Genomic DNA, 15,128 nt, shown 5'->3' with positions numbered 1-15,128 from the left:
GCTGACTCTTTGCAACCTCATGGACTCTAGCCTGTCAGGGTCCTCTGTGCATGGGATTCTCCAAGCAAGAATACTGGAAAGTGAAAGTGAAAGTCGCTCAGTCATGTCTGACTCTTTGCGACTCCATGGACTATACAGTCCATGGAATTCTCCAGGCCAGAATACTAGAGTGAGTAGCCTTTCCCTTCTCCAGGGTATCTTCCGGACCCAGGGATCGAACCCGGATCTCCCACATCGCAGGCAGATTCTTTACCAGCTGAGCCACCGCCCCTCACCTCACTAACACTTAGATCTTCCACAGTCTGGTTCCAACATGAGCTTCCTGGCCCTCATGGCAACGTTTTCTCACTCACTTACCTTTGCTGCTTGCTCCTGAAACCCCTCTTCCCTCTGCCCACTCCTCACGCTCTCTGAAGCTCCCATTCTCTTCATGTTTGATGCTCCATGGGGTTACCTCCCACTCTTCCCCTCTCCCTAGGAAATCCCATCCTTACAGTGTTTATAGTTACCCTCCCCCCGCGGTTTTCTATGAACCTCAGCACTAAGTCAATATCCACCTGCATGCCTCAAAGGTGGCCCCAAAGCAATATGCCTCAAACAGAATACACCCCCAATGTGACCATCATAAGACCTTCCCAACCACTTCTTTCCTGTGATCCTATTTCAGTAATGCCATCTCCACCCACGTATTTGTCATGTCAGAAACCTGGGACTTCCTCTGAACTCCTGCTTCTGTCTCATGCATTCATCCAGCCAATGACTTGGCCTTCGACTCTACCCTGAGTCTCTCCTACATATATGCGCCCCTCCTGTCCTCTGCACCATCATATCTTGCCAAGGCAATAGCAACAGTCTCTTATGCAGTCTGTCTTCCTATCTCCTGTGTGCCTCTTGTCCAGTCCATCTGCCCCGCTGCAGTCTTTCATCCGCACGAGTCAGATCACTCCCCTTCCTGCTCATACACACTGTGACATGTAGAACAGCTGACCAACAAGGACTTACTCTATAGCACAGGAAACTCTGCTCAATGTTCCCTAACAACCTACATGGAGAAAGAACGTGAAAAACTTGCTGTACGCCTGAAACTAACACAACATTGCTAATCAACCATACTCCAGTATAAAATAGAACTTAAAAAAAAAAGATTTAGAGGCTTCCTATTGCCCCCAAGACACGACTTTAACTCTTCTCTATAAAAAGATAGATAAACATCTAAAAAAATATATATGTATATATGTACATATCCTGGAGAAAGAAATGGCAACACATTCCAGTATTTGTGCCTGGAAAATTCCATGGACAGACTCCACTGGTGGGCTACAGTCCATAGGCCGCCAAGAGTCAGATGTGACTGAGTGACCAAGCATGCATGCATAATATGTGTGCATATATCTATATATTTATATGTATCTATATATTTATATATAGATATTTACAAGTATAATATAAATATATCTGAATCACTTTGCTATATACCTAAAACAAACACAACATTGTGAATCAACTGTATTTCAATCATTTTTAAAATTAAAATAAGATAAAAACTTCCTTCCTCGATATGGCCCCCCCTCGCCTTGTTCTTTATCAAGCACCTCCCAGTTCGTTCTGCTCCTCACACTTGACCTCAGAGCCCCCAGCAGACTTTACTTGCTGCCTTTGTTTAGTTAACCGCTATCTATCCTTCAGTCGCAGAAAGCACTCCATCAGGAGGATGCTCCTTGACCCTCCGTTAGGTAAGGTCAGGTCATCCTGTGTCTTCTTGTGGCCTCCCAAGCTGGCCCATCACAAACCTCCCACTGCGTCCTTGTGTTCATGGCCTTTGTCTTCCCCCCTAGAATGGAAATTCTGTGCATGCGGTGAGTATCTAGGGCCTTGATCACATCCTCCATGGAATGCTGTGGCACAGCCTGATCTACATCTGAATTCCTAAGAGCTGTTACCAGAGATCTCAGCCGGAGCCCCAGGCAGGTCTCCACTGGTGCATCTGTTTAATGAGAGGATAGCCCCAAGGGGGACGTATTGACTCTCCAGAGGTTTGAACGTGCCTACTGGAAGCTAGTTCATCCAAGGGAAAATGACACATTTAGCCACTTATAGAACCTCAGAGTCCAAGGGGAACAGTGTATTTTAGGACAAAATGATGGCTAACACCCATATCAAATTTATCTTGAAACCCACCTCTATATATCCATAGTGTATTCTAGGGAGAAATAGCATTCAGTTCAGTTCAGTTCAGTTCAGTCACTCAGTCATGTCCAATTCTTTGCAACCCCATGAACCCCAGCATGCCAGGCCTCCCTGTCCATCACCAGCTCCCGGAGTCTACACAAACCCATGTCCATTGAGTCGGTGATACCATTCAGCCATCTCATCCTCTGTCATCCCCTTCTCCTCCTTCTCTCAATCTTTCCCAGAATCAGGGTCATTTCAAATGAGTCAGCTCTTCGCATCAGGTGACCAAAGTATTGGAGCTTCAGCTTCAACATCAGTCCTTCCCATGAACACCCAGGACTGATCTCCTTTAGGATGGACTGGTTGGATCTCCTTGCAGTCCAAGGGACTCTCAAGAGTCTTCTCCAACACCACAGTTCAAAAGCATCAATTCTTCAGTGCTCAGCTGACTTTATAGTCCAACTCTCACATCCATACATGACCACTGGAAAAACCATAGCCTTGATTAGATGGACCTTTGTCGGTAAAGTAATGTCTCTGCTTTTTAATATGCTGTCTAGTTTGGTCATAACTTTTCTTCCAAGGATCAAGCGTCCTTTAATTTCATGGCTGCAATCATCATCTACAGTGATTTTGGAGCCCAAAAAATAAAGTCTGACACTGTTTCCACTGTTTCCCCATTTATTTGACATGAAGTGATGGGACTGGAGGCCATGATCTTAGTTTTCTGAATGTTGAGCTTTAAGCCAACTTTTTCAGTCTCCTCTTTCACTTTCATCAAGAGGCTCTTTAGTTCTTCTTCCCTTTCTGCCATAAGGGTGGTGTCATCTGCATATCTGAGGTTATTGATACTTCTCCTGGCAATCTTGATTCCAGCTTGTGCTTCTTCCAGGCCAGCATTTCTCATGATATACTCTGCATATACATTAAATAAGCACAGTGACAATATACAGCCTTGACAAACTCCTTTTCCTATTTGGAACCAGTCTGTTGTTCCATGTCCAGTTCTAACTGTTGCTTCCTGGCCTGCATACAGATTTCTCAAGAGGCAGGTCAGGTGGTCTGCTAATCCCATCTCCTTCAGAATTTTCCACAGTTTATTGTGATCTACACAGTCAAAGGCTTTAGCATAGTCAATAAAGCAGAAATGAAAGAGCATTACCCTTTAAAATTATCATTTGAAATCCAATGTGGCACAAGCAAGTTGCAATGTTTACTTCTATTACAGTGTGCTCCAACACACTGAGATTGTCCCTAGATTCATGCCTGGTCTCCAAACAGCACTGGTGGGACTTCCCTGGTGGTCCAGTGGTTAAGAGACTGCCTCCCAGTGCAAGGGACTCAGGTTCAATCCCTGGTCAGGGAACTAGATCCCACATGCTGCGGAGCAACTAAGCTCATGTGCCACAAATATGAGCCTGAGTACCACGAAGAGAAGCCCCCGCACCACAGCAAGAGAAGCCTCCATGCTGCAAGAGAGGCCCAAAGTGGCCAAAAACAAACAAGCAAAAACCCCAAAAGCAAAGCAAGGCAAAAACATGCAAACAGCAGGGGGACATCTGAAGCAGTGCCCTGCAGGAGGTGACAGAAGCAGCAAGATGGTACCAAGGACTGGGCCAGGAGGAAGAGAATGAAAAGGACTCATTCAGGTGGTGGTGGCAGGCTGTGTGGCTTTACCCGGTAAGCAGAGCCACAGTACTCTGGTGAAAGATAGGGTCAGTCATATGTACTTAAGGCTCAATCTCAAAGATGCTCAGAAATATGTGAGCCAGCTGATAATTTTGCAGAGGTGATATTCTGTATTAGCAGATGGGAGTGAAAACCCAATAAAGACAAATGATCACTGTGAACATGGTCCTTTGCATAGCTGAACCCAATCTAGGGAAACTTCAGTCATGTCCAAATTGAGTGTATGTGTCACTGGATTTTGTAGATATTATCTCAAACTCTTGGTTATTATATTAAGAGGTACAATCTATGTCTTGTCTCTCTGACTGCATTTGACAAGTGATGGAGATAAATCAGTCTTATAGCTTGGCCTCTGTTCGGGGAGCTTTGAAGAATGCTATGAGTGTATGGTATTGCTTTGAGAACACAATTCAGAGTGAGGCAGGACTCATATGTTTTTGCCCCTCTGAGGGTGTAAGACCTTGAAAATGTACAGTCACGCCTTGGAGACACTGTAGGTTTCATTCCAGACCATGATAATAAAGCAAATATGGCAATAAAGCAAGTCACATGACTTTTCTGATTTCCCAGTTATTTTATGTAAAAGTTACATTTACACTCTGCAGTCTATTAAGTGTGCAATAGCATTATGTCTAAAACAAGGTCCACACCTTAATTAAAAAACACTTTGTTGCTAAAAAATGCTAACCATCTTCTGAACAGCATCAGAGATCACAGGTCACTATAACAAGTAGAATAATATGAAAAAGTTTGGAATGGTGCAATAATTACCAAAATATGGTGCAGAACCACAAAGTGAACAAGTGCTGCTGGGAAAACAGTGCTGATAGACTAGCAGGACACAGAGTTACCACAAACCTTCAATTTGTGAAAAACACAGTGTCTGAGAAGCACAGCAAAGTGAAACATGGAAAAATAAGATATGTCTGTAAGTGAACTTTCTGTCTTTGGGGCAAATAGGGCCAGAACCCCACTTTTTTCATGATCTTGCCATGTTTTAAACATGGTAATTTCTCTCCAGTATCTACTTGACTGTTTCCCATAGGACATTAGAGGAGCAGGATGTGAAGAGTGAGCGTGGAAGGTATATGTGGGCAAGTAATTATGATAAAATGTGCTCCCTAACTCCATTCTCATAACAGAAAGCAATTGCTTTAGGGTCACATGTTAGCTTCATTATCCTCATCTCTTCTCCACGCAACAGCATAAGTCATCAATAATAGACTATGATTGTTTCCTCCCAAAAGACAAGTTATATGAGATAAAGCACGAAACAACAAAGTCTCAGATGAGATTTTTCACATTAACGTGTTGTTCAAGATGGTTTCTGATTTCTAGTAATTACCCACCAAGGACCAGCTCTGGTAGCCTGTGTTCCCCCAGAAAGGAAGGAATTCCTCAAACCTTTCAGCACCAGGACAGGTAGAATACAACATCTAACAGTCAAGATAATCAGTCAAGTGCCCAAAAAGTGCAATCTGATCATTTATTACCATACCTTTTATTGACTATTGCTCAGTATACTCCCTGAGTAAATCCTGCCCTAGTGGGAAAAAACTGTACCTCTATGCAGGCCTCTCCATACGTCTGTATACACATTAGTGATACTCTTCAAACAGGAAGCTCACATTGGCTCCAAGAATAGACCACATTACATTTCATTTGCTCTTGTTCTGATCCTTTGATGTTTTCAGTGGTTTACCAGCGGGAAACCACTAGCGGGGACCCATCCAGACAAGATTAGACAACATACAATTATCATCTTTAGTAGTCCCACTTGGAAAATTGACTGGCGTTCATGCAGAAAAATGAAATCAAATTTGCTGGCGCTTTAGTCCCAATTCATGGTTACAAAGATCGGATCTGGTAGAGGGGGTGTCAGTGTGTACCAGGGGGAGACACCAGCGAGGAAAGAGCATCCGTATCGATTGAAAACATGTAGTTAAATCACTGAGATCAGTCATTACAAGCTGTCTGTTTCCCCTCTTTCCTGGAAAGAAGCACCAGTGCTCTGGTTTCTTATTTGATTTTTTGGAGATGAGAGAATTGCTCCTTAGCGTTGTCACTGATCAACTCAGTATGTGTTGAACTCTTGCTGTATCTTGAGGACCTTCCTGGGGGAGAGGGGCCATGCCACAGGTCCATTTCACAGGTGAAATTGGCTCATATCTAGTTTTGGACTGTAAAACCCCAAGAGGATAGGGCACATGACAAGGTCCCTTGAATAAATGTCTATTCATTTATTTTCCCCATTTATCCACCCACTCGTCCATCCATCAAGCTGTCTTTGTGTGTTATTCTATGCCAAGCATGGTGTCAGGCACTGTGGTTCCAAAGAGAAATTAGCCAGAGCTCAGTCACTAGTGGAAGAGAAAATAAGTATATTAATATTTATTTTAAGTAGGATACTTTCTAGAATTTGAATCTACTCCAGCAGTCAGGAAGAGACACAATGTGAAAGTCAGCTCCCTAAAATACCAGATACTTAACCAGGTGGGGAAGAAGCCTGTTTTGGATTAAGATGCTTTTCCCAGTTCTTTTTAGCTGTCACTTTTCTCTGATTTTCACCTATTCACCGCCTGTTCACTCCTTAACTCTGATCAAGGCAATAGTTCTCTGTATTTTAACTTCGCCAATGGCTTCCACTCAAGGTTATAATATATCAAGGTTATTTTTAAACCAAATCCAGGGAAATATTTTCCAGTTTAGAGATAATGTAAAACGAAATCTTATATTCTTTAAGATGAAATCTCATGAACCTGAATTGACATTTACTACCTAAAGATTTTAAGTTGGTTTTCTATCTGAAATTGTTGTTTCATTAAGGTTATATATTTTTCTTTTCGTTTTTATCATTTCATCCATTTTTGCATTCTAGCTGGAAAGGAAGCAAGAAAAATCAAATTTAATTGACAGAGATGAGAAAATATTTTTAGTCTTAATTCTCTGAGTCCTATATAATCCCATCTATATGGCATAGCTATAATTTTCAGCCCTCCTTAAATTTAAATACCATAAATCCGGGAGGGGGGACTGGGATGGGGAATACATGTAAATCCAGGGCTAATTCATATCAATGTATAACAAAAACTACTGTAATGATGTAAAGTAATTAGCCTCCAACTAATAAAAATTTAAAAAAAAAAAAAAAAAAAATACCATAAATCCATTCAGTGATTTCAATCTGAATGAGTACCTTTTTAAACAAACAAACAAAAATAAACCTAGAAACCTTAGCATAACTTCTTGTTCTTAAAATTTTCAGTCAGGGTTTCTGCTAACAGAGTTATTAAACTTTATAGGGAAGCCCTATTTTAGTTTAAGAGAATCTATATTTTATTTCTACTGCTGTTTGCAGATTGTACTGTTGTGTATTTATAGAAATTTAACCTGCTTTTCCACAGTTTGCGTGCTCCTTAGAAGGAAAGCTATGACAAACCTAGACAACATGTTAAAAAGCAGAGACATCACTTTGCCAATAAGGGTCCATATAGTCAAAGCTATGGGTTTTCCCAGTAGTCATGTACAGATGTGAGAGTTGAACCATAAAGAAGCATGAATGCCAAGTAATTGATGCTTTCAAACTGTGGCACTGGAGAAGATGCTTGAGAGTCCCTTGGATTGCAAGGAGATCAAACCAGTCAACTCTAAAGAAAATCAACCCTGAATATTCATTAGAGAGACTGATTCTGAAGCTAAATCTTTAATACTTTGGCCATCTGATGCAAAGAGCCAACTCACTGGAAAAGACCCTGACGCTAGGAAAGATCGAAGGCAAAAGGAGAAGTGGATGGCAGAGGATGAGATGGTTAGATAGCATCACCAATTCAATGGACATGCATTTGAGCAAACTCTGAGATATAGTGGAGGACAGAGAAGCCTGGTGGGTTACATCCATGGGATCACAAAGAATTAGACACAACTTAGCAACTCAACAACAATAGCAACCTGATTTTCCACCATCCTTAAGAACATAAAACTTGGATAACTAAGCTTTTTTGGTTCTTTCTAAAGGAAATAAGACCTAGAATATGATGCTTTTTTCTTTTTGTAGTTGCTCTTAAAAAGTTTATCCCATTTATAAGTAGGAAAATAGATATGGCTAATTAAAAAGACAATAAAGCACATCAAAGAAAGAGATTGCAATCTGGCTTCCAACTTAGGAATTGTTTGGACATCGTGGAGAATATGACAATATTTTTCATCTTTGTTGCAATCCAATGATTCATCTGTGACCATTTTCACTCCCACGATTATTGTTCTTCATGACAGAACTTCTATCATTCAAGTAAGACAGGTCCTACTACCCAAACATTGAAAACTGAGGCTCTCCTACCTAGTCTCCAATTTGCCTCCAAGGGAAAATATAGCCACTGAGTCAACCTTGCCTATAACCACCATATTTGCAGGCAATGAAATTTCTTCTCCCATTGAACTGGGAGCCAGGAGGTTGAGCACTGAGCCAGGAGGCTGCCAACAATGTAGGGGGAATTAGTAATCTCTAAGATTCCTCCTGTCTCTTACCTTGTAAGAATCTATAAGGAAGGGATAGGACTTAAGCAATCCTTCCAGTTTAGCAGAAGCTACTCTGCTCTGAGTGGTTTCTGCTCAATTACAGAAGGGGAATATTCCTGATTCTTCAGTGTAATGCCACTTTCTAAATACAATTGGTTTGTACTTCTGCATTTATTCTGCTAAAAGCATATTGAAAGCAGGACATTTCTAAAAACCAAAGATTCAAAAGAGTTGAGTTGGCCTCCTTGAGACTTTATTTTCTACAAATTAAAGCAGTTGCAGATAGATTATGCAATCATTTTTATTTCATTTTAATGATTGGGTGGAGAGGAAGCTATTTCTGAGCAAAGGAGTCATAGATCACAGAATCTGAAAGTCTAAATTAAAACTACAAAGGTTTCCTGGTCGCTCCAGGAAACAATTTCAAGACCGACAACAAACTTCATGTCATTTTCTTTTTTGGTACTTTAAAATATTACTTTTTCTTAATAAATTTTAATGTGGTGTGTTAGTGTGTGGGTTTTTTTTCCATTTATTTTTACTAGTTGGGGGCTAATTACTTTACAATATTGTAGTGGTTTTTGTCATACATTGACATGAATCAGTCATGGATTTACATGTATTCCCCATCCCGATCCCCCCTCCCACCTCGCTCTCCACCTGATTCCTCTGGGTCTTCCCAGTGCACCAGGCCCGAGCACTTGTCTCATGCATCCAGCCTGGGCTGGTGATCAGTTTCACCCTAGATAATATACATGTTTCGATGCTGTTCTCTCGAAACATCCCACCCTCGCCTTCTCCCACAGAGTCCAAAATTCTGTTCTGTACATCTGTGTCTCTTTTTCTGTTTTGCATATAGGGTTATCGTTACCATCTTTCTAAATTCCATATATATGCGTTAGTATACTGTATTGGTCTTTATCTTTCTGGCTTACTTCACGCTGTATAATGGGTTCCAGTTTCGTCCATCTCATTAGAACTGATTCAAATGAATTCTTTTTAATGGCTGAGTAATATTCCATGGTGTATATGTACCACAGCTTCCTTATCCATTCGTCTGCTGATGGGCATCTAGGTTGCTTCCATGTCCTGGCTATTAGAAACGGTGCTGCGATGAACACTGGGGTGCACGTGTCTCTTTCAGATCTGGTTTCCTCGGTGTGTATGCCCAGAAGTGGGATTGCTGGGTCATGTGGCAGTTCTAATTCCAGATTTTTAAGAAATCTCCACACTGTTCTAGTGTGTGTTTTTATTATTATTTTCATAAGTGTTGATCTGTGTCAATCTGCTGCTGGCCTGTGCCTGCAAGAATCTTCTCTGTCAAAGTATTGGACTCAATACTTACAGTATCTCCTGGCTTAGTCTGTCACTAAGAAAGTGATTGTCACATGGAAATTTCTCCTACAGTGACTCCTATTTTTTCCAGGGAGCGGGGTTGACTCTCACTCTTTCTTATTTTATTAGTTACCCACCTCTCCCTAAAGGAAAGAGACTTTAACTCTTTAGAGACTTTAAAGAAAGAGACTTTAAGCAAATCAGACTTGCTAAATGACAAGTAAGAAGATTTATGAATCTGCTTCACAGCATCGAGTGAGCTCATTGAATGAGCAAAAGCCTAAGTTTGGTCATCCAAAGAAAATGACTACGTATATGAGTTTATCCCTTACAACAAAAGTTAATCCTATTGATTTTTATGTTGTGATGTGCTTCTTTTTAAGACCAACTCACATGAAAATAGACATTGAAAGCCGTGGTGAAAGGAGGAAAATGAAAAAAGACTGAAAGCTTTTGGGAAGTGACAGTAAAATAATTATTCTAGATTTTTTTCTTGATTAAAGTGCTGTTTTAGTTGGATTAAATAGTTTCTTTAGGCCTTCAACAGTTTTGGTATCCAATGTATTTGAAGCAGTGGGGCAGACCCAGATTGGCAGATGAAAGCTTAAATAAATTTGGGTGCTCCCTTTAACAGAAAGATTACAAAATTATAAATAGGAAAGTAGGTATGAAAGTGTACCTAGTTTTTCTGCCACTACCTACCTGCTTCTGGTGCTGAACACCATGGGACTCAGTCCTACAGGGATACAAAGCCTGGCCCAGCCCCTTCAAGCTTCTGACTTTAATGGAAAGAGAAAAAGCCTCACGGATTGGCTTCCCTGGTAGTTCAGTGGTAAAGAATCCTCCTGCCAGTGGAGGAGACACGGGTTTGATCCTTGGTCCGGGAAGATCCCACATGCCAGGGATCAGCGAGGCCCGTGCGCCACAGCTGCTGAGCCCACACGGCCCAGAGCCCGTGCACTACAGCTAGAGAAGCACTACACCGAGAGAGGAGCCTTCACACTGCAAGGAGCAGCAGCCTCCGCTCTCTAAACTGGAGCAAGAGCCAGCACAGCCCCAGATAAATAAACGCACACATTAAAAAAAAAGAAGAAGCCTCATGGATGTTCTCCACCCTTGGGAGCTGTACCCTTTTTAGTCGGGATTCACCTAGAAAGACAAACACTATCCAGGGTGGGACTCTGTACCGGAGATTAAGTGACCTGAAAACCCAAACAGAGTAGATAGAGGGAGGCAGCATAGTAATTAACAAGAGCAGACGCCAGCTCTGTCCCCAGGGCAGGCGTGGCAAGGGTTAAAGACTCCAGAGACCCTCTCAAGGCTGCTAATAGCAAAGGAAGAAGCTGCTGGTGGGACGTGGAGACACATGTTTTAGTTACCTGTGACTGCAAAACAAATCACCCCAAACACTGTGGCTTAAAACCTCTACAACATTGTAAAGTAATTAGCTTCCAATTAATATAAATAAATGAAAAAAAAAGAGAAAAAAAAAACTCATGTGTTATCTCGCAGCTCCCATGGGTGAGGAATCCAGGCAGGGCCCTAGCAGCGTCTCCAGGCTGTGGCACCCACAAGTCTGTTATCTAGGGATGGGCCAGGGCTGCCGTCACCTGGAGCCCCAATGTAAGCGATTGCTGGCAGACACAGATCCTCCCGGCTGTTGCCCACAGGTCTCCGTCTGCTTCTCTGCCACAGGTCTCTGCCGGCTTCGTCAGAGCAAACGGGGATGACGAGACAGAAATCAGGCTTTTTATTCTCACCTAGTCTTGGAGGGGACATCTTGTCTCTCTTGCCGCGCTCTGTCCCTTAGAAATGCCCAGCTCACACTCGAGGATAAGGAATCATACAGGCGTGTGAGTGCGAGGAGGGAGGGCTCCTTGGCAGGCCGCAGCAGAAGCTGCCTGTGGCGCGGGGAGAGCCCTGCTGAAGACAGCAGGGGAGGCAGAGCAGGGGAAACCATCCTAGCGCATCCTTTCTCTCACCTTCTCATCTTCTATGGGCCTGCAGCAGACAGGAGAGGCATGGAAACGCAGCTCTGAGCGCTACATACGCGGAGCAGGGCATGGTAGGGGCGGGTCTCAGAGCAGACTGCATACTGGCTGGCAGAGTATCCTTTCGTGTTTTCTGAAGTAATTGGACACATTTTATCTTTAAAAAAAAAAAATGTTTATGTATTTATTTTTGGCTGCTCTGGGTCTTTATTGCTGTGCATGGGCTTTCTCTAGCTGCAGTGAGCATCAGCTAGAGTTACTCTTTATTGCGGCGCCCAGGCCTCTCACTGCGCCGGCTTCTCCTGCTCCGTCGCCCAGGCCTCTCACTGCGCCGGCTTCTCCTGCTCCGGCGCCCAGGCCTCTCACGGCGCTGGCTTCTCCTGCTCCGTCGCCCAGGCCTCTCACGGCGCTGGCTTCTCCTGCTCCGTCGCCCAGGCCTCTCACTGCGCCGGCTTCTCCTGCTGCGGCGCCCAGGCCTCTCACGGCGCTGGCTTCTCCTGCTCCGTCGCCCAGGCCTCTCACTGCGCCGGCTTCTCCTGCTCCGGCGCCCAGGCCTCTCACTGCGCCGGCTTCTCCTGCTCCGTCGCCCAGGCCTCTCACTGCGCCGGCTTCTCCTGCTGCGGTGCCCAGGCCTCTCAGGCCGCTGGCTTCCCAGGCCTCTCACTGCGCTGGCTTCTCCTGCTGAGATCGAACTCATGTCTCCATCATTGGCAGGCAGATTCTTAACGACTGAACCATCAGGGAAGTCCCCAGTTTATCCTAAAGAGGACGATTTAACGATAAATGTGGCTCTTTCTGAAACCAAAGGGTATTATTTTTGCTCTCTTGTAAGCTGGCCCTATGCTGTATTACCTTTCTACTGAACAAAGACCCCCCAACACCCACACATGCATATACACACAACCTTCAGTTTTTGTCCTCACAATGGATTATTCTTGCCTGTTTGGGAGCAGGCAAGACATGCCAAGCACCTACACAGCTGTACCTCAGAGAGAACAACTTTAATGAAATACGATCCAGCTTTGATTCCCCAGACTGCATTTGATCATCAAGACAAGTCTTAGGATATCTGATTGATACCTTTCACAGAAACAGGTAATTGGGTAAAGAAAATGTACACTCAGTTGCTTCAGTCATGTCCAGGTCTTTGTGAGACCCTGTGGGCTGTAGCCTATCAGGCTCCTCTGTCCATGGGATTCTCCAGGCAAGAAAACTGGAGTGGGTTGCCATGCCCTCCTCCAGGGGATCTTCCTGACTGAGGGATCAAACCAGCATCTCCTGTACTGACAGGGGAACTCTTTACCCACTGAGCCATCTGGGAATCCCCAATATATGTACACACACACACACACATGATGGAATACTACCCAGCTATAAAAAAGAATGAATTTATGCCATTTGCAGCAACATGGATGTACTTGGAGGGCATTATGCTGAGTGAAATAAGTCAGATAGAGATAGAAAAATACCGTGTGATATCAGTTCACATGTGGACTCTAAACAATACAACAAACTAGTGACTATAACAAAAAAGGGAGCACTCACAGATATAGATGACGAACTAGTGGTTACCAGTGGGGAGAAGAAAGCAGGGAGGGGAAACACAGGGTAGGGGATTAAAAGATAGCAAGTTATTAGTTATAAAATAAGCTACAAAGATATGGGCTTTCCCTGTGGCTCAGTGGTAAAGAATCCACCTGCCAGTGCAGGAGACACAGGTTTGATCCCTGGGTCAGGAAGATCCCCAGAGAAGGAAATGGCAACTCACTCTAGTGTTCTTACCTGGAAAATCCCACAGACTTACTGTCCATGGGGTCACAAAGAGTCCGACATGACTTCACCACTAAACAACAAAGTAACAAGGATACACTGTATAAAACAAAGAATAAAACAATAACAATAAATGGAGAATTACCTTAAAAACTGTGAATCGCGGTATTGTACTCCTGTAACTTATATAATATTATACATCAATTTGGTCACTCAGTCGTGTCCATATATCAAATATTGGTTCAGTAGCTCAGTCATGTCCGACTCTTTGCAACCCCATGGACTGCAGCATGCCAGACTTCCCTGTCCTTCAGCAACTCCCAGAGCTTGCTTAAACCCATGTCCATCAAGTCAGTGATGCCATCCAACCATCTCATGCTTTGTCATCCCCTTCTCCTCCCACCTTCAATCTTTCCCAGCATCAGGGTCATTTCAAATGAGTCAGCTCTTCATATCAGGTGGCCAGAGTATTGGAGTTTCAGCTTCAGCATCAGTCCTTCCAATGAATATTCAGCACTGATTTCCTTTAGGATGGACTGGTTAAATCTCCTTGCAGTTCAGGGACTCTCAAGAGTCTTCTCCAACACCACAGTTCAAAAGCATCAATTCTTCAGTGCTTAGCTTTCTTTATAGTCCAACTCTCACATCAATACATGACTACTGGCAAAATCATAGCCTTGACTAGATGGACCTTTACTGACAGAGCAATGTCTCTGCTTTTTAATATGCTGTCTAGGTTGGTCATAGCTTTTCTTCCAAGGAGCAAGCATCTTTTAATTTCATGGCTGCAATCACCATCTGCAGTGATTTTGGAGCCCCCCAAAGTCAAGTCTCTCACTGTTTCCATTGTTTCCCTATCTATTTGCCATGAAGTAATGGGACCAGATGCCATGATGTTAGTTTTCTGAGTGTTGAGTTTTAAGCCAACATTTTCACTCTCCTCTTTCATTTTCATCAAGAGGCTCTTTAGTTCTTCTTCAATTTTGCCGTAAGGGTGGTGTCATCTGTGTATCTGAGGTTATTTATATTTCTCCTGGCAATCTTGATTCCAGCTTGTGCTTCATCCAGGCAGCGTTTCTCATGATGTACTCTGCATGTAAGTTAAATAAGCAGGGTGACAATATACAGCCTTGACGTACTCCTTTCCCAGTTTGGAATCAGTCTGTTGTTCCATGTCCAATTCTAACTGTTGCTTCCTGACCTGCAGACAGATTTCTCAGGAGGCAGGTAAGGAGATCTGGTATTCCCATCTCTTTAAGAATTTTCCACAGTTTGTGGTGATCCACACAGTCAAAGGCTTTGGTATAGTCAATAAAGCAGAAATAGATTTTTTTTCCAGAACTCTCTTGCTTTTTTGATGATCCAGTGGATGCTGGCAATTTGATCTCTGGTTCCTCTGCCTTTTCTAAATCCAACTTTAACATCTGGAAGTTCATGGTTCACGTTTGGCTCAGAGAATGTTGAGCATTACTTTACTAGCATGTGAGATGAGTGAAATTGTGTGATAGTTTGTGCAGTCTTTGGCATTGCCCTTCTTTGGGATTGGAATGAAAACTGACTTTCCAGTCCTGTGGCCACTGCTGAGTTTTCCAAATTTGCTGGCATATTGAGTGCAGCATTTAAACAGCATCATCTTTCAGGATTTGAAATAGCTCA

Source organism: Odocoileus virginianus, chromosome 7, assembly GCF_023699985.2.
Source record: "Odocoileus virginianus isolate 20LAN1187 ecotype Illinois chromosome 7, Ovbor_1.2, whole genome shotgun sequence".
Lineage (NCBI taxonomy): Eukaryota > Metazoa > Chordata > Mammalia > Artiodactyla > Cervidae > Odocoileus > Odocoileus virginianus.
Note: the sequence above shows the minus strand (reverse complement) of the source record.